Consider the following 26,915-nt stretch of genomic DNA (forward strand, 5'->3'; position numbering starts at 1 on the left):
ATTCGTAACGGTTAATTTATTAAAAATGGTGGAGCCGAGGGTACTCGAACGACTTATGTGATTTGTTAAGCGTAGAAATGACCATAAGCAAACGTTAGGGTTCAATTGGTTAAAGTCTAGTTTCTTAAGCGACCGTGGTTTAATTCCGGCTTATGTTGTTCTTCATAGGTTACCGGACCCACTCTAAGCTTAAGTCTACCCCGGAGCACTCAGGCAAGTTTTCCACCCGTTATACTGTTGTTGTGATGTAAATATATGTATATGCATTATCTTGTGATAAGTGCATGATTGTTATTAGAAAATTTTGCGATATATTGGAGCATGCTGATATGGTATATATGCATATCTGTTTCGTAATCTTGATATCTAATTGTTGATTCAAATGCTTATAAGTTGCATAATACCTATGTTAGAGATAAGCGGTGGTTGCGTATACCCTTAGTATAGGGGACCCAAAGGTGAACATTTTCTAAACCGGGAGTCGATGTTCCCGAGTATAATATATATATGTATTTATATATATATAGATATAGTTTTCAAAACTATTAATCGAATAAGGTTTATTCGATAACTTTATTTTATATAATGAATATTATTTTGAATATTCATTCGAGGACTTATGACTCCTCTTATTTTATTAAATGAATATTATTTTGAATATTCATTCGAGGACTTATGACTCCGCTTCTTTTATTAAATAATATTCTTTATTTTATTAAAGAATAATGTTTCGATAATCAAACTTAATTTCGATTATTCAAATAAAGATCGTACTTTCGTATAAGTATATCTTTGGTTATTTATTATTCATTTCAAGTATAAGTTTTAAAACTTCTACTTCAATTATTTTTATAAGGATTATCCTTGTGGGAATATTATTTAAATAATAATATTAAGATATTTTCTAATATATCGGGACTGATTTATTTTATTAAATCAGCATTACTCCAAACATTCTTAAAAATGTTTTCGAGTCTTCAAAATGATTTTAAAAGTTAGAGCGGATCCCAAAACCCGTTTTCAAATTTAAGATCTTCCTTTTGAAGGGGATTTAAATACTCGCTCAAAAAACTGAGGGATCCGGCTCCGTGATGTATACTTATATTCGCAACAAGGTTGCTGTTTTGATAAAAGAGTTTTTGATTACTTACCCAACACTCGGGAAGTAAAATTCTTGGATTAAGTTAATCCATTAACAGGCATCGCCTAGGAAATATCGGTGAGTTTTTCTTTCCAACTAGATGCGACTTCTTGGTGGAGTCGTATCAACAAGTTCCTACTTGGGGAAGGGGAGACGAGCTTTACATTTCAGAGTCATGGATTTCATCTGAACTAGGAGTGGCGTAAGTGGTCGAGTGGCGCCGACCCAGGCTTATTATATTGGCCCAAATGGCCTGGAAGTTCCGCTAAGACGGTTCATTCCTTAGGAGTCCAGTGTTCGGTTGAAAAGTAAATCCGATAGGTTCTCCTCTACATGTAGAAAATGGTGGGGTTGTACTACTACGACTGATCATCGTAAGTGGTCTTCCTGGCACGGCAAACTCCCGTAATGAGTTCATCATCCAGTTTGGATATTTCTGCAACACTACCCGGAGCATTCGATCGAAAGGCTACGGATGGGTGATTGCTAAGACATTGACAGGGTCAAACAGTTATAATGATGTTTCCCTCAAATGAAGTATCTCGTAACTTCATTTCTTTTAAACAACATTTCAAGGATTGAATCTATTTAAGTCTTATCTTGTAGTCTCATCTATGTGATGAACTTTCGAAACTGTTTATACCTTGAACGGTGGTGGTTCAAGTAGTATTCGGAAAAGATATAAGTATATTGGAGTATCTTGTAACTTCATCTTTTCAACTTATATCCAGTTAATGATTATCTTATGAATGACTAAGATTTTCAGAAAAACGTTGAGACAAGGTTAGATATATGAGATCACCTTGCAACGATATTTTTATACAGTTATAAACTGGAACTCTGTGTATATTATACATGTCAGAGGATTTCAAAGATTGTGAAAAGTATATATGTATATATACTGAATATTTTGTGACTTGGTCGCGTTAAGATATCAACTTGGTTCATTTCTTCTTGACCAAGACTTTCATGAGTACTATGAGAATGCTCATATATTGTTAATTATTATACATATTATTTCGGTGGGCTTGTTGCTCACCCTTGCTTTCTTCTTTCATCACACAACAACAGATAGAAAAGATGAACATGACCAAGCTTCCAATTCGCAAGCGGTTAGGAAATGTTCCGCAGTTTTCTGGAAGCGTTGATGTCGCCGTAGCTGAGGTAGGAACTACCAATAGTCTAGGCTTTCAACTATTGATGAACTAGACTTATGTATATTATGAATTGTAATAATGGCAAAGAATATGTAAATTATTTAGAAACCCTTTTGAGGTGAAATGGTTTATAATTGTGGAATAAAATGACTTGTGTTATTTTTGGATATTCATCTCTAAGACTATAACTTGTGGTGTGTGTGTATATTGTGGGGTCACAGTACGCAGTAGTTGGTTGATTATTAAGATTAAGTATTATTAAGGGAAATGGAACTCGTGATAACCCGGATCCCGACCCTGGATTTGGGGGTGTTACAAAGTGCTTTATCAAGCCTGTTGACATGATTAGGATATTTGGGATCTACAAAGCCTCGAGATTGTTCAACATATACTTCCTCCTCCAATTCTCCATTGAGAAAAGCACTTTTCACATCCATTTGAAAGACAGTAAACTTTTTGTGAGCAGCATAAGCCAAAAATATCCTTATGGCTTCCAATCTAGCAACTGGTGCAAATGTTTCATCATAATCAATTCTCTCCTGTTGAGAATATCCTTTTGCAACCAACCTTGCCTTATTCCTTGTAATTATGCCATCACTATCAGTTTTGTTTATGAATACCCACTTTGTACCAACAACAGATCTGTTCTTTGGTCTTGGCACTAGGGTCCAAACTTTGTTTCTTTCAAATTCATTTAACTCTTCCTGCATTGATTGCACCCAATCAGCATCTTGAAGAGCTTCTTCCACTTTCTTTGGTTCAGTCTGAGAAATAAAAGAATTGTAAAGACATTCACTCGAAGTAGCTGTTCTAGTTTTGACACCTGCATCAGAATTTCCAATAATTAAGTCACGTGTATGTGATTTAGTCCACTTCCTTGCAGATGGAAGGTTTTCTCTAGAAATGGATGCTCCCTCATGATCCATGCTATCTTCATCAACATTTTCTGATGCTCCCTCTGAAACTATGCTCTTTGAGTTGGATCCTTCAGAATTTAAGTTTTCAGAACTATCAAAACTTGGCTTATCAGAACTTGACGAATCAGAACTTGAAGAGCCAGTTGTATGTTCTGATGCTTCTTGAGATATGGTTGTATCTTGAGTATGCTCCCCCTGCATAGGTGCATCTTCCTTTGGCGTAGTCACCACTGTTTCAATAACATTAGAGTTTGCAGTATCAGGATTTAGACTGTCAGGATTTTCAGTATCAGAATTTAAGTCTTCATTTTCAAATCTCAGCTGATCATGATCATTGAAATCTTCAAGTCCAGTAATCTTCTTATCATCAAAAGAGACATTGATAGATTCCATGACCACTCTTGTTCTCAAGTTATAAACTCTGAAGGCTTTTGTGAAAAGTGGATATCCAACAAAAATTCCTTTATCAGCTTTTAGATCAAATTTGGATAGCTGTTCAGGGTGAGTCTTAAGAACAAAACATTTGCATCCAAATACATGAAAATACTTCAGATTTGGCTTCTTTTTCTTCACCATCTTTTATGGTGTCTTTCTTTGCTTGTCAATGAGTGTTGCATTCTGAGTAAAATTAGCAGTCTGCACAGCTTCAGCCCAGAAATAGGTTGGAAGCTTTGCTTCATCAAGCATTGTACGTGCAGCTTCAATGAGAGTTCTATTCTTTCTTTCAACAACTCCATTTTGCTGTGGAGTTCCAGGAGCAGAAAATTCCTGCTTGATTCCATGGTTTTTGCAGAACTCTTCCATTATCAAATTCTTGAACTCAGTACCATTATCAATTCTTATTATCTTCACAGAATCTTTGACCAATTTATCCAGTTGCCTGACATGATCAATCAAGATAGATGCAGTTTCACTTTTTGTGTGCAAGAAATACACCCATGTGTATCTGGTGAACTCATCCACTATGACCATAGCATATTTCTTCTTTGCAATAGACATGACATTTACTGGACCAAATAGATCAACATGTAGTAGGTGATAAGGCTCAAGAATTGATGATTCAGTCTTGCTCTTGAATGAGGATTTCCTTTGTTTAGCCTTCTGACAAGAATCACAAAGGCCATCAGGAGCAAATACTGACTTTGGCAGTCCTCTCACAAGATCTTTCTTGACTAGTTCATTTATATTGTTGAAATTTAAATGAGAGAGTTTCTTGTACCAATTCCAGCTTTCTTCAATTGATGCTCTACTCATCAGAAAGATTGCAGAACCATCAGTACTTGTTGAAAGCTTGGCTTCATAGATGTTACCATGCCTGTATCCTTTCAGAACAACTTTGCCTGTAGATTTACTAATAACTTCACAGTGTTCTTCAAAGAAATCCACATGATAACCTCTGTCACAGATTTGACTAACACTCAGCAGATTGTGTTTAAGTCCTGAGACCAGAGCTACTTCTTTAATGATGACATTCCCAAGATTGATATTGCCATATCCCAACATTTTTCCAGTGTTGCCATCTCCATAAGAAACACTTGGGCCAGCCTTCTCCACAAAGTCTGATAGCAGGGTTTTATTTCCAGTCATATGTCCTGAACATCCACTGTCCAGAACTAGGATGTTTTTCCTGTTGCCCTGCAATCACAAAGACCACTAATGATTAGTTTTAAGGACCCAGACTTGCTTGGATCCTTTGGCCTTATTAAGTTTGTTAACATTTGCAACGGATTTAGCATCAGAGTTTATGTTAACATTTTTCTTATCAGAATTTACACTATCAGACTTTGAATCAGAACTTACACTAGAAGGAACAATGCTAACTTTCTTTAAAGAAGGTTTTATTTGATAATAATTATACTACAGACTATGATATTCCTTACAAGTATAAATGGAATGCCATAAACTACCACAATGAAAACAAGGATTTTGTGGCTTATATCTAACAGCTGACTCTTAACTCCTGACTTTGAAGGTAAGGAGTTTATGTTCTTATTCTTCCTGCAAAAAGAAGCCAGATGGTTAGAACTTCCACAGTTATGACATGTTTTTCTAGGAGCATCAGGAACAGGCTTATAATCATTGCTTTTATTCACACCTTCCTTTCCATTCCTATTTTTCCTAGGTGATTTTACCTTGTTTGCATTCTTAACATCTTTCAGCTTATGCTTAAGCTGCTTCTTTGTCATTAAGCCTACGTTTACTTCAGTTGTCTTTTCCTGTTTTAGTTTGTCAGAAGTTAATTCCTTTTTAACTTCTGATTTCTCATTATCAGACTTTACAGCTACAACCTTAACAGGCTTTAACTTAAATTTTTGATTAACAACTATAGGCTTAATTTCTATAGTTCCTTTATCATTCTTATCATCTCCATAACCTAAGCCCTCTTTCCAATTTTCACTACTTAACAAATTCTGAGTTGTTCTGCCAGAGTTAGTCCAAGTCCTGATAATCTCTCTTTCCTTTTCTAACTGAGCTTTTAAAGATTCATTCATTTTAAGCACTTCATCCCTAACATAGAAAGCATCATCTCTATCTTTCTGAGTTTGATGGAACACGACTAACTCTTTTTCTAAATAATCATTCCTCTTTTTGCAAGCAAGATTTTCAGAAGTTAATCTTTCACATGTTAAAGTTTGATCTCTATAGCTAATGAACATGGTTTTAAGATATCTTCTCAACTCATTAATATCATCAGTGTGAAAGGCATAAGTAGTTTGAGGTACCTTTAACTCAGCAGCTTTAGAACTGCTTTCAACACTTGCCATATCAGCATTTTCCATCAAGGCATAATTCTCCTCACTTTCAGAATCTGAGGTGTCTGTCCAGCTTTTGTTCTTTTTGACAAGAGCCTTGCCTTTGTCACTCTTCACTTTCTTGCAATCAGGAGATATGTGGCCTTTCTCACCATAGTTGTAGCATTTAATATTTGTATAATCTCCTCTGTCAGACTTTCCTCCTTTGCCCTCAGATTTTCTGAAATTCTTCTTATCAGAACTTGCACCTTTCCTGGAAAACTTCTTTCCCTTCCTGAACTTCCTGTATGCAATCTTTGTGATTCCTTTCACCATAAGGGCACACAGCTTCATCATCTCTTCATCAGCATCCGTCTCAGGCAAGCTTTCAGATTCTGAGTCATCATCACTATCAGAACTTGATGACTCAGTATCAGACTTTGTGAAGAGAGCTTTACCCTTGCCTTTCCTTGAGGTAGCTGCCTTGGGGGATTCTTCTTCAGCCTTAAGAGCAACTGTCCTTGACTTTCCTCCTTTCCTCTTGCTTCTTTGTTCCATCTCAAGTTCATGAGTCTTGAGCATCCCATAAATTTCATCAAGAGTCGTTTCATCAAGATTATAGTTGTCTCTTATTGTTGTTGCCTTCAAATCCCAGTTTTCAGGAAGAGCCAACAGGAAATTAAGGTTTGAATCTTCAAGATCATACTCCTTATCAACCAGTGACAAATCATTCAAGAGTTTGACAAATCTATCATATAAATCAGTCAATGACTCATTAGCCTTTGAGTCAAAGTGTTCATACTCTTGAGTGAGTATTGTCTTCCTGTTCTTCTTAATTGTATCAGTTCCCTGACATCTTGTTTCCAAGGCATCCCATATCTCCTTTGCAGTCTTGCAGTTTATTACCCTGTTTGACATTACATTATCAATGGCACTATGCAGTAAGTATCATACCTTAGCATCCTTAGCAATTGATGCGATATCTTCAGCAGTGTAGTCACTCTTCTCCTTTGGTACTGACTTTGCTGCTTCACCAGCAACTGCAATAGCGCGCTTGGTTGGTTTGTGAGGCCCTTCCTTGATTCTATCAAGATATTCTGGATCTATAGCTTCCAGAAACATAGTCATCCTCACCTTCCATATGGGATATTCAGATGGTCTCAATATGGGAACTCTAATAGCCTCATATCGGCTATGGATTTGTGTCTTTGGAGGTTCTTCAGTTTTGGTGAGCTTAGTTGGAGTTTCTAATTTAGACATGATTGTTTTTGGATCTTAAACTGTTTGTATGTTAACGGATAGGCTCTGATACCACTTGTTAGGTCACACACACTATAGAGGGGGGTGAATACAGTGTATAGCACAATCAAATCGAATTCTAATAACACAAGTAACAGAAAACAGACTTTATTCAAAGCAATAAATTCTGTTCCAGTATGGAACTGTCCTCTCTCAGTGATGAACAAATATCACGAGAGCTGCTAGGGTTACAATAAATAATCTTCTCGATAATGATAACACTTATAGTGTAAACCCTATGTCTGTGTTTATATACTACACAGTTACAAGATAATCGCTAATTGATATGGAATATAATTCTGCTTCCTAAAATATATCAATCAGATATCTTTTCTTCCAAGTATTCTATTCTTCATAGAATTCCTTCTTCATGCATATCTCTTCTTACGTTTGTCTTGATCTTCTTTTCCTTTCAATCAGCTTCCTTCCTTATCTGAACGTTTCCTTTAAGTCCTGATATTATCTTCTGATAAATATCTCCTGAACCTTAAGTACTGATGACTTAAGTTCTGACTTAAGTTCTGACTTCAGTATAGGTGCTGATTTCAGTTAAGTACTGATTTGTCCTGTTTAAGTAAGATCTAAAATCTAAACATAAATCATATTAGACATGACATTATCAAATATATCTAACAGCTCTGTCAGAGGTTGATGTCTTGATGACTTTATCAGAACTTGCTGTTTCTTCTGTAACTTGCTGTTTTTCACTCTGAACAACTTGAGCTTTGTCAGAGGTTGTCTTAGATTCTTTAGTAATCTTTCTTCTTTTCAGAGTTTGAACAGATTCATCTTCAGCAAGAGTATCATCATAAACTTGAACCATTTTACACACTGGTTTCATCAGGATTTGATGAATTTTCATATTCTGTGGCTTTATTGGTTCATCAATTTTTCCTTTTCCTTTATCTTTGGGATCAATCTCAGTTTATGATCTAGTCTTGGGCTTTTATGCCTCTGCATTTGATTTCTCCTTGATCACAATGCCTTTTTCATTAGGCCTTGGAGGTTTCTTTGCAACAGAAGCTTTTGACTTTAGATTTGTCTTCTCAGCTTTAAATCTAGCTTCTTCCTCCTTGAGATTTTCTAAATCCATTCCAGGATTATGTTTCAGAAATAATCTTCTAGCAATCTCTTCATCAAGTGGCTGAATCTTGGGATCCTTGTAGTAGACAGTAGTCTGCTTTCCCTTTAGCTTCAGAGTTTGCAGAAACTTCTGAGAGTCTTGACTTCTACCTTGAATCAGAACATCAGGCTTTGTCATCAAACTTTGCTTATCAGAACTTGATATTAGACTTTTAGCATTCACATCATCAGAACTTGACTTGTTCTGTGTAGAAGATTTGCTAACATCAGAAATTACTTTCTGTGAAGATTTTCCTTGAACTTTTTCTTGACCTCTACTCTTATCAGAGTTTCCCTGGTCATCGCCTTTGTCATCCTTTTTCTTCAGTATTTGAGTAGGTGAGCATTTGGACTTAACTACCTTCTCCCCCTTTTTCGCATCATCAAGTAGTAAGAGAGAGAGAAAAAGTTCTACTGAAGATTGAATTTCATCCAGTTGAGCTTTTTGAGAAGCTTGATTCTGCAGGACCTCAGTAATTTGGGCCTGTTTCTTCTCCTAAATCTTCTCAATTGCTTCAACTTTTTCAGAAATAGGTCTGATAAACCTCTTTTTATCAAGCTTGGTCTCCATATCCAGCTTTTCAGCTTTTTCCAGAAGTTTATCAACTTTTTCATGAGTTGTAGAGTGTTGACCTTGAAGAGACTTGATACTTAGAGCTGTGACTTTGAGTTGAGTCTTGAAATCAGAATTTGTCATCAGCTCATCAGCTTTAGCAATATGCTCTATCAGAACTTTAGAGCTTGGAATGAAATCAGTTTCATTCCACTTCTTGGTCCACTCCACTCCTCTGTGAGTATCTTCCTAAGGAATAGGAGCATCCTGTTCAACAAACTTTTGGATTAATGCCTCTTTTCCAAGAATTGGAGCATTTACTGGAGCTGACTCTCCAGAACTTGCAGAAAATCCATTATCTTCTGACAACACAAGAGTGTGTGTAACAGAAGGAGATCCTGTACCAGCGTCATATAAATTCCGAGCATCAAAATTTATCTCCAGAATAGGTGTAGATGGTATCTCAGCCTGTAAGATTGGAGAATTAAATGCAGATGGCTGAGCTGCTGTTGGAGAACAATTGGAATTTTCAGATTGTGAATATCTATTTCAGAACTTGTGTCTTGTTCTTCAACATTATTTGTAGCTTTGATTGGAGAGACATGAGGTGTGAGCACTGTATCTGGAACAGTGTCTTGAGCTTGAGTTGGGGATGGAAAAGCTTCAATTACAACAGGTTCTGATGATATCAGAGAATCCTGATCCCCTTCCTCAGCTTTTTCAGTATCCTCAGATGGAGGCTTAGCCATGTGCCTTCCTTCCCTCATTTTCTTTAATCTCCTTGATAGTGAAGGAGTTGCTTCAGCAGCATCAGAGCTTACAATTCTTTTCCTCTTCAAATTACCAGAACCCTCAGCTTCAGTCTTTTTCTGATGGGTTGACCCTTTAGCTTCTTTTGTCACAGGTTCTGATGCATGAACCTGTGCTTCTTCTTCATCTGATTCATCCCTTAGAATCATCCTTCTTCTTCTTGGTGGAGATTTAGGAACAGATTTTGTTCTAGAATGTTTGGATCTTGATGCTGTAGCAGATGGTTGTTGTTGTTTGGATTGAGCTGGTTGATAGTATGTTCTGATGGTAGGTTGAGTTGGTTGAGGTTGAGAAGTGGTAGGTTGTGTAGGTGCTGATGGAGGTTGAGATGGTTGGACATCAGGATATATGGTAGTATAGGTTGTTGAGTCAGAGTTTACTAAGACCTGTTTGACTGATTGTGGAATTTGAAGGGGTCTTAGAACAGTTTTCTTATTATCAGTAGATAATAAGTCAGTAAAAGCTCTTTTAGCAAGTTTAAATGGCTGAATCAACTCACTAGCTAGTTGGGGCTTATCAGAGCTACAACAACTGTAAATAAGTTGACAGAATCTAGTAAAATATACAGTATTTCTATCTTCTATCATCCTATCATCTATGAAACCTAGTACAACACTAGCATAATCAAAATGAGATTGAGTAATTAGAGCATACCCAATTTGCTAACTAAGGATTGGAATTGCATCAAAGTTTGAACATTTGTTTGCAAAAGTTCTGGTGATACAGTCAAAGAAGAAACTCCATTCCTTCCTTATGTATGGCCTCTTCAATTGTCCCAGCTTGGATAATGATTTTTCGTAACCCAGATTAGCCATCATCTGTTGAAGAGCTGGCTCCTCAACTGTTGAAAAAGTGCAGTCTTCTGGCAGATGTAGAGCTTGGCGAACTGCAGACACAGTTACCACATGTTCATCCTCCCCTGTTGTGAAAATAATAATAAGGGACCCATCTTTGCCACCATCATCATAAACCCCACTCCTCCAAAACTCCAGTAGAGAGTGATTGAGGTTGGGTCAATGCATACCCAATCTCGCTGTTAGGAAGGAAGTCCTGAACAAAGTAAATATCTGATGGGGCTTCATCCTTGCTAAGAATAGCTAAGTAGTTGTTAGGAACAAACTTAGCTCCATTGAAAACGATGTCTTTTGGTGCCATTTCTGTGAAAAATCAAGTGAGAATAGTGTGCACACAAAGTGTTTGATAAAATGCCTGTGAGAAAATAGAGCTTCAAAGAATATTAGCGGGTGAGAGAAAATAAGAGAGATGAGAGAATGAGAAACGTAGGTAAAAGATTAGAAAATCTTTTAACTTTCTTATATATACATCCCACGTGACAACAACTATATTTGTGAAGCATGGCAGACAATTTACACCTGGCAACATGTGAACAGTCAGTAAATAGTTAAAGCAGTAGTTAGTGGGCATGAGAAATAAGCAGTAATTATTGTGCACATGCAGTTTTTCAAGACAAACACGTTTCCCACTAAACAAATGATTATGAATGTTTTTATCTTACTTAAATATATTCTGATAAAATATGACCGTTACAGTATTTACCACAAATAAGTCAAGTAAATAAATAATGCCACGTAAGCATCAGAGTTTCCATCAGGATTTACATCAGAACTGGACTATTATCAGAATTTAATGGTCATCAGAATATGGCTTTTGTACTTAAAATGTGAATGTCTATTTCTGTGATTCTTCATACAAATACTGACTTGTTTCTTCAGAGTTTAAGCATCATAACTTCCATCAGAACTTGTCCTCAAAATTTATGCAAATGACACTTGATTGTTTGTCTGAAACAACTTAATCACCACAGTTATTTTTTTATCATTCATATGGAGTGAGAGTGTGTGCATTAGCAAAATATCAGATAAAGATTAAAGTCTGATAAACTTTGGTACATCTTAGAAATAAGGCATAACTAAGAAAAGTGCTTAAAATCTGTCATTAATAATGAAATCTACTATAGATTAAATTTATGCAAGAATCCACCTCAACTGTTTGTGCTCATTTTATGCATCTTTTAACATACTTTTTACAGTGGCTTCTCAGTGTAAGTGAGTCACAACTGCTATCAGAATTTATGCTATTATCAGAGTATTTCTCCAGTAATCTAGGAATGTGAAAAGTCACCAAGAAAAATTTATTTGCTTTTCTAATGCATATAACTTAATACCAGCAATGCACTTGGGTCTTCCCTTCCACATATTTACTCTAGATCTCAAAGGAGTACCTGACTTCAATTTTCTTTTCTTTTCTTTTCTTCAGATAAGTGAGGCTTATCAAGCTGGTTCATCCTTAAGATTTACTGACATTAGAATTTGACAGATAAGAAGCAAGAATCTAGTTTGTGACTTAGTAATAAGATACACAAAATAAATTTGACTAAGCTCAAAATCAGAATTTGCTTGTGTTAATGAATTTCCACATAAACAACTAATTCAAACATGGGATTTCTAGTATATTAAAGACTACTAGGTCAGCATCTAGCACAGTAATCCTCATTGGATTGAATAGTCACAGAACATTCAAAATACTATCAGAGTATATAGAATCACATCAGATAACAATCAGTATTTAATATATTACAATATAAGCACAGATTACATGGAGATAAAACAATCTGTAAACACTGATCATAAAGTCTGATGCATGAGAACAAAAACTAAGCAGATTTTGAGAAAGAACCTAAAACCATTCCAAGTTCATTTACCAGTCTTGTAAAAGTAGCTTCACATAGTGGTTTTGTGAAGATATCTGCTAGTTGTTGATCTATTGGAACAAAATGCAATTCCAATGTGCCTTCCATCACATGTTCCCTTATGAAATGGTACCTAATGCTGATGTGCTTTGTCATTGAGTATTGAATTGGATTTCCTGTCATAGCAATAGCACTTTGATTATCATAGTAAATAGGTATTTTAGAAAATTCTAACCCATAGTCCAGTAACTGATTCTTCATCCAAAGAATCTGTGCACAACAGCTTCCTGCAGTAATATATTCTGCTTCTGCAGTTGATTTGGAAATTGATTTCTGTTTCTTGCTAAACCAAGAAACCAATTTGCCTCCAAGAAATTGGCAGCTTCCACTAGTGCTTTTCCTGTCTATTTTGCATCCTGCAAAATCTGCATCTGAGTAACATATTAGCTTAAAATCTGATTCTATAGGATACCACAATCCTAGATCAGCTGTAACACCCCCAAATCTGGGGTCGGGGATCCGGGTTGTCACGAGTTCTATTCCCTTCATAACACTTAATCTTAATAAACAACGAACTACTACGTACTGTGACCCCACAATAAACACACACACACCACAAGTTATAGTCTCAGAGATGAATACCAAAAATAACACAAGTCGTTTTATTCCACAATTATAAGCCATTACACCTCAAAAGGGTTTCTGAATAAATTTACATTTCTTTGCCATTATTACAATTCATAAATATACATAAATCTGGTACATCGGAAGTTGAAAGCCTAGCATATTGGTAGATCCTACCTCGGCTATAACGGCATCAACGCCTACAGAAAACTGCGGAACGTTTCCTAACCGCTTGCGAATCGGGAGCTTGGTCCTGTTCATCTTTTCTATCTGATGTTATGTGATGAAAGAAGAAAGCAAGGGTGAGCAACAAGCTTACCAAAATAATATGTATACTGATTAACAATATATGAGCATTCTCATAGTACTCATGAAAGTCTTGGTAAAAAGAAATGAACCAAGCTGATATCTTAACGCGACCAAGTCGCAAAATATTCAGTATATATATACATATATATATACTTTTCACAATCTTTGAAATCCTCTGACATGTATAATGTACACAGAGTTCCAGTTTATAACTGTATAAAAATATCGTTGCAAGGTGATCTCATATATCTAACCTTGTCTCAACATTTTTCTGAAAATCTTTGACATGCACAAGATAATCATTTACTAGATATAAGTTTAAAAGATGAAGTTACAAGATACTCCAATATACTTATATCTTTTCCGAATACTACTTGAACTACCACCGTTCAATGTATAAATAGTTCATCCCTTTGATTGAGCTACAAGACAAAACTTGTATAGAATCAATCTTTAAAATATCATCAAAATAAAATGAAGTTACGAGATACTTCATTTGATGCAAACATCATTTTGAAAACTGTTCCCTGCCAACACTCAACAATCGCCCAACCGTAGCATTCCTATCGAAGTGCTCTGGGTAGTGTTGCAGAAATATCCAATTGGATGATGAACTCATTACGGGAGTTTTGTCGCGCCAGGAAGACCACTTACGATGATCAGTCGCAGTAGTACAACCCCACCATTTTCTACATGTAGAGGAGAACCTGTCGGATTTACTTGTCAACCGAACACTGGACTTCTAAGGAATGGACCGTCTTAGAGGAACTTCCGGGCCATTTGGGCCAATATAATAAGGCTGGGCCGGCGCCACTCGACCACTTACGCCACTTCTAGTTCAGATGAAATCCATGACTCTGAAACGTAAAGCTCGTTCCCCTTTTCCCCAAGTAGAAACTTGTTGATACGACTCCACCAAGAAGACATATCTAGTTGGAAAGGAGAACTCACCGATATTTCCCAGGCGATGCCTGTTAATGGATTAACTTGTTCCAAGAATTTTACTTCCCGAGTGTTGGGTAAGTAATCAAAAATTCTTTTATCAAAATAGCAACCTTGTCACGAATATACAATACACCACAGAGCCGGATCCCTCAGGTTTTGAGCGAGTATCTAAATCCCCTTCGAAAGGAGGATCTTAAATATAAAAATGAGTTTTGGGATCCGCTCTAACTTTTAAAATCATTTTGAAGACTCGCAAAATATTTTTAAGAATGTTTGGAGTGATGCTGATTTAATAAAATAAATCAGTCCCAATATATTAGAAAATATCTGAATATTATTATTTAAATAATATTCCCATAAAGAATAATCTTTATAAAAATAATTGAAGTAAAAGTTGTAAAACTTATACTTGAAATGAATATTAAATAACCAAAGATATACTTATACGAAAGTAATATCTTTATTTGAATAATCAAAAGCAAGTTTGATTATCGACACATTATTCTTTAATAAAATTAAGAATAATAATTAGTAAATAATCGGAGTCATAAGTCCTCGAATGAATATTCAAAATAATATTCAATAATAAATTAAACGGGGTCATAAGCCCCTGAATGAATATTCAAAATAATATTCAATAATAAAATAAACGGGGTCATAAGCCCTCGAATGAATATTCAAAATAATATTCATTAATAAAATAAGGTTATCGAATAAACCTTATTTGATTCATAGTTTTTTTTTTTAAAAAACTATTCATATATATATATATATATATATATAAATATATATATAATACTCGGGAGCCTCGACTCCCGGTTTTAGAAAAAGTTCACCTCTGGGTCCCCTATACTAAGGGTATATGCAAATTACCACTTATCTCTAGCATAAGTATTATCAACTGAATCAACAGATATATGTATCAAGAATACGAAACAGGCATGCATATATACCATATCACATGCTACAATATATCGTAAGAATTTGCTAATTAACCATTATGCATCCATCACAAGATAATGCATATACAAATGTATACATCACAACAACAGTATAACAGATAGAAAACTTGCCTGAGCGACTGGGGGTTACAAATGGCTTGGGACGAGTCTGGTAACCTATAAACAACATATAAGTTGGAATTAAACTTATGAATCTATACTTTAACCAATTAGACTCTAACGCTCGCTTTGCGCTTACTGATTCTCTTAAGTCGCTCGAGTACCCTCGGCTCCACCATTTTTAATAAATTAGCCATTAAGGGTTTTAAGGCGATTGTTTCGCGAGTACCTTACCAACTGACTAATCCACTTTATATAAATGTTTCATACCCCAATTAGTCATTTAAGGTCCTTAACCAAGGTTTCAAAGTAAGGCGAGGGGTAATGGTTCGTTCGCGAAACGCCGTTACTTAAAACGGTCGTTTCTCCTAAACCGTACATCGGAATCAAACGAACTACATATCAAAACGAAGCTCGTAACATGAACTATCTAATCATGGCAATGGTAAAAACCAAACAGTGATTTCTAGGGTCCTGATGTTAAGAGCAAAAACAGTCTAAAGTAAATCGGACATTACGACGGCTATGTTTACGCGATTTCCCAAATTTTTACCATTCCAAACCATATCAATCCAACTACCAATAAATAACAACTCAAGATACAAATAAATGCTACTGATTTCAGTCATAATAATCTCAAGGATCTCAATCCAATCATATATTATAACACCTCTAAATTCAACTAAACTACTTAACAATTAAGCTCGAATCATGCTTATCATTCAAATTACTACTCATCCATCCAAACCATCTCCAAACTTCAACATTCAAACTTATTACTAAAGGGCGTGAAGATTTATACCTTTCTTGGAGGGTGGAAAGTTACTAGGGAGCCTCAAAGAACCTTGATCTATCCTTATATAACCTTGATCTTGCAAATGAAATCAAGAAACACAAAGTTAAAATTTGAAAACACTATTCACCCTAATCTTTGGTGAATTAATTAGCTATGAATCCATTTGAATCAAGAGCTTAAAATCATACCCAAGCTAATTTATGAAATGTAGAATCCATAAAACAAACCATGGAATTTATGCTTGAGTGGAGCTTGGACTTTGGATTTTTCTTCCTTGCTTTTTCCTTGAAAGCCGAGAGCAAAGATGAAGAAAATGAAATAGCTTTGTGTTTTTTTTTGGTGAAAATGAATTGTTGGTTGACTTGGTTGGTTGCTTTTGATTTGTTTTATTTTATTACCTTTTACCATGGTAACTTTTGTGTGGTTCTAAATCAACCAACAACACACTTTTCTTTGGTCATGCTTATGTCACCATGTGATGTCACCCTCCCACCTTTGTCCTCTTCTTATTGGTTTGATGACATCATCCTCACTAACCTCTTTGATTAGCTTCTAATTACTTGGCTAATGACCGCTGATCTGTTATACGGTTCGCTTAACTTTCGTTTTTGTTTATTCGTTGAGGGATCATACCCGGGATCTTATTACTTGGGTCTCCTTAACCTTTCTCAATACATTATATTCCTTTTATGATCCTCTCTCTAAATCCTTGAATTTAAAACCTTTTTATCCCGTTACCTTATACCCAATTCTTTCGATATCTGGTGGATTTTCGGGAAAATTCAAAATGTTCAAATTTGGATCCTGACGATCTTTACATACACTTATATATCATATAGAGTACCAATAAAATCTCAGAATATCCATAAAAGAATCCCTACATAGTGTGGCATGAAAAGTTTTCTTATTCAGCATAATCAGCAAAAAGCACTAGTCATAAGGGTTTCCAAAATTCCAAAATTTGGGGTTATTACATCAGCTGTACCCTTGAGGTACTTGAAAATTCTTTTCACTGCTATTAGATGAGGTTCTCTTGGATCAGCCTGAAATCTTGCACAAAGACAGGTAGCATACATGATATCAGGTCTACTTGTAGTTAAATAGAGTAAAGAGCCAATCATACCTCTGTAGTTAGTAATATCTACTGATGCTCCAGTATACTTGGTTGCAGTGGCCATGAGAGTGGATGCAGTTGAACAATCTTGCATTCCAAATTTCTTGTGTAAATTTCTGGTGTACTTAGATTGACAGATAAAAGTACCTTCTTCATTTTTCTTGACTTGAAGTCCCTGGAAAATATCTAAGTTCTCCCATCATACTCATTTGATATCTTGACTACATAAGATTTGCAAACCTTTCACAGAATTTGGCATTTGTAGAGCCATATATGATATCATCAACATATATCTGTACCAAAACTAAGTCCTTTCCATGGTTGAGGTAGAACAGTGTTTTATCAATTCTACCTCTGTGAAATCCACTTTCCAGGAGGAATTAAGTTAAAGTCTCATACCATGCTCTTGGAGCTTGCTTAAGGCCATAAAGTGTTTTGTCAAGTTTATAGACATGATTTGAAAATTTTGGATCTACAAATCCTGGAGGTTGTTTTACATAAAACTCTTCTTCCAGTTCTCCATTGAGAAAAACACTTTTCACATCCATTTGAAAGACTTTAAACTTTTTGTGAGCAGCATAAGCCAAAAAGATTTTTATGGCCTCCAATATAGCAACTGGTGCAAATGTTTCATCATAATCAATACCCACCTGTTGAGAGTAGCCTTTAGCAACCAGCCTTGCTTTGTTTCTTGTAATTATGCCATCACTGTCAGTTTTGTTTCTGAACACCCATTTTGTGCCAACAATTGATCTGTTCTTTGGTCTTGGCACTAGGGTCCAGACTTTATTTCTTTCAAATTCATTTAACTCTTCCTGCATTGCTTGCACCCAATCAACATCTTGAAGAGCTTCTTCCACTTTCTTTGGTTCAGTCTGAGATAGAAAAGAATGATAGAGATATTCATTTAATGTTGCAGTTCTAGTTCTGATACCTGCTTCAGGATCTCCAATTATTAAGTCAGGTGTATGTGATTTGGTCCACTTTCTTGCAGATGGAAGTTGATTTCTAGAACTGGATCCTCCCCCATGATCCATGCTGTCTCCATCAATATTTTTTGATGCTCCCCTTATAGATATGCTCTCTGAGACTTCAGAATTTGAGTCGGATCCTTCAGGATTTGAAGAATCAGAGTTTCCAGAATTATCAGAATTTGGCTCATCAGAACTTGATGAATCAGAACTTGAAGAGCCAGTGACAGGTTCTGATGCTTCTTGAGAGTCTTGAGTTGTGGTAGGATCTTCAGCTTGCTCCCCCTGAACAGGTACAGTTTCCCTTGGAGTAGTTACCACAGTTTCAATGACATCAGAATTTAACCCATCAGAATTTAACAGAATCTTTGACCAATTTATCCAGCTGTCTAACATGATCAGTTAGAGTAGATGCAGTTTCATTCTTCTTGTGTAAGAAATACACCCAAGTGTATCTTGTCAACTCATCCACTATAACCATAGCATATTTCTTCTTTGCAATAGATATGACATTGACTGGACTAAATAGATCAACATGTAGTAGGTGATAAGGCTCAAGAATTGAGGATTCAGTTTTGCTCTTGAATGAAGATTTTCTTTATTTTGCCTTTTGATATGAATCACAAAGGCCATCAGGAGTAAATACTGATTTTGGCACAAGATCTTTCTTTACTAGCTCATTTATGTTGTTAAAATTTAAATGAGAGAGTCTCTTGTGCCAATTCCAACTTTCTGCAATTGATGTTCTACTTAACAGACAGATTGCAGAACCTTCAGAATTTGTTGAAAGTCTGGCTTCATATATGTTACCATGCTTGTAACCTTTCAGAACTACTTTGCCTGTAGAATTACTTACAACTTCACAGTGTTCTTCAAAGAAATCTATATGATAACCTCTGTCACAAATTTGACTCACACTTAGCAGATTGTATTTAAGTCCTGAGACAAGAGCTACTGATTCAATGATGACATTCCCAAGATTGATATTGCCATATCCCAGAGTTTTTCCCATGTTTCCATCTTCATAAGAAACTCCTGGGCCAGCTTTCTCCACAAAATTTGATAGCAGGGCTTTATTTCCAGTCATATGTCCTGAACATCCACTGTCCAGAACTAGGATATTTTTCCCGTTGCCCTGCAATCACAAAGACCACTATTGGTTAGTTTTAAGGACCCAGACTTGCTTGGATCCTTTGGTCTTTTTAAGTTTGTTAGCATTTGCAGCGGATTTAATTTCAGAGTTTATGCTAACATGCTGTTTATCAGAATTTATATCAGACTTTGCATCAGACTTTACACTGGAAGGAATTAAACTAACTTTGTTCAAAGAAGGTTTTATTTGATAATAATCATAGTACAAACTATGATATTCCTTACAAGTATAAATGGAATGCCATAAAGTACCATAATGAAAACAAGGATTTTGTGACTTAAACCTAACAGACTGACTCTTAACTCCTGATCTAGGAGGTAAAGAGTTAATATCTTTATTCTTCCTGCAAAAAGAAGCAAGATGGTTAGAGTTTTCACAGTTAAAGCATTTCTTTCTAAGAGCATTAGGAACAGGCATATAATTATTGCTTTTATTCACACCTTCCTTTCCATTCCTATTTTTCCTAGTTTCCTTTACCTTGTTCACATTTCTAATCTCTTTCAGCTTATGCGTAAGCTGCTTCTTTGTCATTAAGCCTATGTTTACTTCAGCTGGTTTATCCTGTTTTAATTTGTCAGAAGTTGACTTCTCTTTGACTTCTGTCCTAGATTCTTTCATCTTTTCAGAATCAGACTTTACAGTTTTTGCTACAAACTTAATAGGATTTACCTTTGGCTTAGTAGTCTGTTTAACAACAGTTGGCTCAATTTTCACAGTTCCTTTCTCACTTTTATCATCTCCATATCCTAAGCCCTCTTTCCAGTTTCGACTACTTAGTATATCCTGAGTTGTTCTACCAGAGTTAGTCCAAGTTCTGATGATCTCTCTTTCCTTTTCTAAATCAGTTTTTAGAGATTCATTCAATTTTAGTACTTCATCTCTAACATACAAAGTCTCATCTCTTTCTTTCTTAGTTTGATGAAGAAAAACTAACTCCTTTTCTAAATAGTCATTTCTATTTTTAAAAGCTAGATTTTCAGATATTAATCTTTCACATGTTAAAGTCTGATCTCTATAACTAATGAACATGGTTTTAAGATATAATCTCAACTCATTAATATCATCAGTATGAAAAGCATAAGTTGTTTGAGGTACCTTCAATTCAGCAGTTTCAGTACTACTATCAGCATTTGCCATCAAGGCATAGTTCACCTCATTTTCAGAATCTGAAGTGTCTGTCCAGTTTTCTTCTTTGTGACAAGTGCCTTGCCTTTGTCACTTTTTCCTTTCTTGCAGTTATTAGATAGGTGGCCTCTTTCACCACAATTGTAGCATTTGACATTTGAGTTGTCTCCTCTATCAGACTTTCCTCCTTTGCCTTCAGACTTTCTGAATCCTTTCTTATCAGAAATTCCACCTTTCCAGGAAAACTTCTTTCCCTTTCTGAATTTCCTCTAGGCTATCTTTGTAATACCCTTCACCATAAGAGCATACAATTGCATCATCTCTGCAACAAAATCAACTTCAGATAAATTTTCAGTTTTTGAATCATCATCATCAGAATTTGATGACTCTGAATCAGACTTTATGATGAGAGCCTTTCCTTTGCCCCTTTTTGAGGTAACCACTTTAGGAGATTCCTCCTCAGCTTTAAGAGCAATTGTCCTTGACTTTCTTCCATGCCTCTTGATCCTTTGATCCATCTCAAGTTCATAAGTCTTGAGCAAGCCATAAATTTTATCAAGAGTAGTTTCAGTAAGGTCATAGTTGTCTCTTATGGTAGTAGACTTCAAATCCCAATTTTCAGGAAGAGCTAAAAGGAATTTTAGATTTGAATCTTCAAGATCATATTCCTTGTCCACCAGTGACAGTTTATTCAAGAGTTTGACAAACCTGTCATATAAGTCAGTTAATGACTCATAAGCTTTTGAGTCAAAGTGTTCAGACTCTTGAGTGAGTATAGTCCTCCTGTTCTTTTTGATTGCATCAGTTCCCTGGCATCTTGTCTCCAAAGAATCCCATATCTCCTTTGCAGTCTTGCATCCAATTACCTTGTTTGACATGACATTATCAATGGCACTATGCAGCAAATGCCTTACCCTTGCATCCTTGGCAATAGATGAGATGTCTTCAGTTGTGTAATCACCTTTCTCCTTTGGTATGGACTTTGCTGGTTGATCAGCAACTGCAACAGAGAGCTTAGTAGGCTTATATGTTCCTTTATTAATTCTGTCAAGGTATTCTGGATCTGTAGCTTCCAGAAACATAGCCACCTTCACTTTCCATATGGGATACTTAGAAGGTCTCAGTATGGGAACTCTAATAGTCTCATATCGACTGTAGGTTTGAGTGTTTTGAGTTTCTTGAGTTTTGGTGGGCTTAGTTGGGGTTTGTGTTTATTCAGACATGATTGTTTGGATCTTTACTGTATGTGTGTTAACAGTTGGGCTCTGATACCACTTGTTAGGTCACACAATACTGTAGAAGGGGGTTGAATACAGTGTTTATACAATCAAATCGATTTCAACACAAGTATGTAACAAAGATCAAGTATATTCAATAAACTCTGTTATAATATGAATTGTTGTTCTCTCTCAGTGATGAACAAATATCACTAAGAGCTGCTAGGTTAAAATGAATAATATTCTCGATAATGATAACACATTTAGTGTAAAACCTAAGCTGTGTTTATATAGTACACAGTTATAAGATATATTCTAATTGATATGAAATATAATTCTGTCTCCTAAAATATATCAATCAGATATCTTCTACAAGTCTTCTAGTCCTCTAACTCTTTCCATGCATATCTTCTTTTGTTTTAGTCCAGATCTTCTCCTGTAAATCAGTTGCATTCCTAATCTGAAAGTCTTCCCGCACTTAAGTACTGATATGTATCTTCTGACACCTTAAGTTCTGATATTAAGTTCTGATATTAAGTTCTGACTTCCGTAAGTTCTGATTTCAGTAAGTCCTGATATGTCATGTTGTTAAGTTCTGAAAACTAAACACAAATCATATTAGACATGACATCTCAAATATATCTAACATCTCTATCACTGAACCATATCATATATTACATTTGGATCTCTTTGGACCAGTAAACATAATGTCTATCAACAAGAAAAGGCACACGCTTGTTATTGTTGATGATTTCACTAGATACACTTGGGTTTATTTTCTACACAGGAAGGATGAAACTCCAGAAATTCTTCTGGATCATGTAAGGTAAATTGAGAATGGATCCAACTTCAAAGTGAAAATACTGAGAAGTGATAATGGCACTGAGTTTAAGAACTAAAAAATGGAGGAAGTCTGTAAGTACAGAGGAATACAACAAAAATTCTCAGCTCCTGGCACACCTCAACAAAATGGTTTTGTTGAGAGAAAGAACAGAACCCTGATTGAAGCTGGAAGGACTATGCTAGAAGAAGCCAAACTATCCACTTACTTATTGGCTGAAGCAGTAAACACAACCTTTTATACTCATAATATCACACTGATAAACAGACATGGTGTTACTCATTATCTGATGTTGAAAGAAAAGAAGCCCAGTCTCAAACATCTCCATGTATTTGGATGTAAGTGCTTTGTTCTGAGAACTCATACTGAGAAACTAGGAAAATTTGAATCAAAAGATGATGAAGGAATCTTTGTTGGTTACTCACTATCAAGAGCTTACAAGGTTTTCAATCTGAGAACGAATACTGTGGTTATCTTTATTAATGTATCTTTTGATGATAAGAAGGTTCCTGGTTTTGAAGAAGACTCTCATGAAAGTTTGATCTTTTCAAATGAAAATGCACTGTTAGAATCTGCATCAAACACTAATGGATTATCAATTGCTGATGATCCAAATCCTGATACTCCTTCAAATCCTGAAGATGATCATTGTACTAATGAACTTGCACATGTTGAGGGGGAGCAACAACAAGGTTCAACTGATGGTACTAACACTGAAGAGTCAACTCAAGGTTCTTCTCAATTTGATCACTCGGAATCTAATGATGATTCAACATCAGGAGAACATGAGTCAAGTCCTAATTCTTCATCAGGAGTTAACGGCACTGATTCAGGGGGAGCCTCAAATGCATTTGATGATGCACATGATTCAGGGGGAGCATCTAGCTCAAGAAGGACATTTCCTAATGCAAGAAAATGGACCAAAGATCATACTCCTAATCTGATCATTGGAAATCCTGATGAAGGTGTAAAGACAAGAAGTGCAACTCAAAATGAATGTCTGTATCACAATCTACTTTCAAAGAAAAAGCCAAAGAAAATAGAAGATGCACTTAAGGATGCAAATTAGGTTATTTCTATGCAAGAAGAGTTGACTGAGTTTGAAAGGAATGAAGTATGAAAGTTGGTACCTAGACCTAAGAACATACCAATTGTAGGTACAAAGTGGGTCTTCAGAAATAAAACTGATTCTGATGGAACCATTGTCAGAAATAAGGCAAGTTTAGTGGCTAAAGGATATTCCCAACAGGAAGGCATTGACTATGATGAAACATTTGCTCCTGTTGCTAGGCTGGAAGCAATCAAAATTTTCTTAGCATATGCTGCACACAAAAAATTCAAAGTCTTTCAAATGGATGTCAATAGTGCATTTCTCAATGGAGAACTTGAAGAAGAAGTCTATGTTGAACAACCACCAGGTTTTATGGATCCTAAACATCCTGACTATGTTTATAGACTTGACAAAGCACTCTATGGACTAAAGCAAGCATCTAGAGTATGGTATGAGACCCTTTCTCAGTTTCTACTTGAAAGTGGATTCAAAAGAGGTACAATAGATAAAACTTTATTTTATCTGAATAAAGGTAAAGATCTACTTTTAGTTCAAATTTATGTGGATGATAATATTTTTGGATCAACTAATCAAAAACTGTGTGATAAGTTCTAAAAGTTGATGCAATCAAGATATCAAATGAGTACGATGGGAGAGATGGGCTATTTCTTGGGATTGCAAATTAAGCAGACTTATAATGGCATCTACATTAATCAGTCCAAGTACACAAATAATCTGTTGAAAAGGTTTAATATGTAAGAAAGTGCAACTGCAACTAATCCTATGGCAACCGCTAAAAAGCTTGATCCTCATGAAGGTGTAGCTGTTGATGTCACAAACTACAAATGTATACTTGGTTCTCTCTTGTACCTAACGGCTAATAGGCCAGACATTATGTTTGCCACCTGTTTGTGTGCAAGATTTCAGGCAAATCCTAGGGAGCCACATCTTACTGCAGTCAAGAGAATTTTTAGATATCTCAAGGGCACTGCATCACTTGGTCTATGGTATGCAAGAGAAGCTGATTTTGGATTGTGTGGATATTCAGATGCTGATTTTGCTGGATGCAAGATAGACAGGAAGAGCACCTCTGGAAGTTGTCAGTTTTTGGGAGGAAGAATAGTTTCATGGTTCAGTAAGAAGCAGAAATTCATCTCTACTTCAACAGCTGAAGCTGAATATATTGCAGCTGGAAGTTGTTGTGCTCAGTTATTATGGATGAGGAACCAGCTCATGGATTATGGATTATCATTTTCTAAAATTCCTATTTATTGTGATAATCAAAGTGCTATTGCCATGACATGAAATCCAATGCAACACTCTCTTACTAAACATATCAGTATCAGATATCACTTTATAAGATAGCATGTCATGGAAGGGACAATTGAGTTTCATTTTGTTCCTACTGATCAGCAGTTGGCTAATATCTTCACAAAGCCATTACCTGAAGCAAAATTTACAAAGCTTGTCAATGAACTTGGTATGGTTAGTTAGGACAGATAATTTCCTTTTATTTTATTTGATCAATTCCTGATATAAATTGATCAAATCCTGATGATGTCCTGAATGTTTTTAAAGATACTATTTTAGGAATTAATGATGTATTTCTCTATATGCATGTTCAATTAAGTCATTTATTTGTTAAAGTGTGCATGTATACATATATCTTTGTCATCATTATAAATCAGTTTAGGGAGACGCGTATCATTTAGATTTTTTTGGTTAAATCATTCAATTAACTCCTCAGTTAATTATTAACCAAACCCCTAGTCCTTTCATATTCTCTCTAGGATTTGCCTGAAATCCTAGAGAGAATATGAAAGGAGATGTGGCTCCCTAGGATTTGAGCCCAAATGTCATTGTAAAACCAACTGAAGTTTGCCATTATTTGAGAGTGAAGGAGATGAAAAATGAAAGTGATTAGAGAGTTTTGTGTATGGGAAGATTTCGGTTGGTTTTACAACCATGGCATAAATAATGTGACACTCTTTCATGCCGGAGTGCAAAATTCCTGGCATATCACCGCCATTCCAAATGACATTTGGGCTCAACTCCCAGAAGTAACCAAAACTCACTTTCTGGGTTTTCAAAGAGAGCTTCATCTCTGTATCCTTCGTCAGCAGGAGAGGATCATTCATCTTGCCATTCTCTTCATTGAAAGCAGGAAGAAGTATAATCATCCTCTGTCTGTTTCTCTTCACCATCAGCTTTGTCAGGCTTCTTAGATCAAGGTTATTGGAGTTCTTATCTACTAGACTAGGATACTTTTGTAATATCTCATGCATGTAATCAAAATTTCATGAAATGTAATATTTTGATCTATTAATGAAATTTTTGGTTTACAAGATTTAATCTCTGATGTTTAGTTGTGTGTGCATGTGATTGTTCTTGATTGTAGCCTGTTAATCTCTAAATCATACACTTACCATGTATATTTTGATGGTTGTTGAGATTAAATTATGGTATTTTAATGAGTTTGCATTTTTGACAAATATTGATGAATTTGAATCAACAAATCCTGAGATTGTCAAATCCTGACAGATAAGAGGTTCCTAATACCGACGACAGGTCAGCATATTCTAATTTAGAATATTATTGTTAAATAATTTCTGAGTTGTTTAGTGTTGCAATTGAATATCTTACTTAATTATTGATTAATAGTGGATTATCTGTTAAAATAAATTCACACAGTAATTTCTTGAAAAAGATGTGTATTTTGTTGCTAATTCCGCACTTTACTCCATTTTTAAATCCTATTACTCAGTAATTGTCATCTGTCATAAGTCTAATTCACTAAGCTTCCTTCTTCGTGTGTTTGTGTTATACACAATTCAGCTTTGCAAACCTATATACTCACAAAAACTTCAGTGACACAAATCATCATACACACAATCTCACTATCCACATCAAACCCATATCCTTACTCACCTCCTACACACATCATGCCATCTTCTGAAGTTTCACCATTCTTCATCCAAACCACTATCATTCATGGAAACACCTTTGGCACCAATAATTATTTGGCTCTGCTTACACATCAGTAGTTTCCAAAATCCTTTCATGATATTCAGGATTTCTTACTCCAATGTCCAATTGGATATGCTCTTACAAATCCTACCAAGGTGTCATACAGGGCTGTAATGCAGGTATGGAATACAACTCTGGTTAATGAAACAAACACTGCTTTCTCTTTTGAATATAAGGGACGCATGTATGAGGTTGATTCTGATGTCCTAGTTCAAGCCTTGAGATTTCCTGCTAGTGATG

Source organism: Apium graveolens, chromosome 6 (assembly GCF_009905375.1).
Source record: "Apium graveolens cultivar Ventura chromosome 6, ASM990537v1, whole genome shotgun sequence".
NCBI lineage: Eukaryota > Viridiplantae > Streptophyta > Magnoliopsida > Apiales > Apiaceae > Apium > Apium graveolens.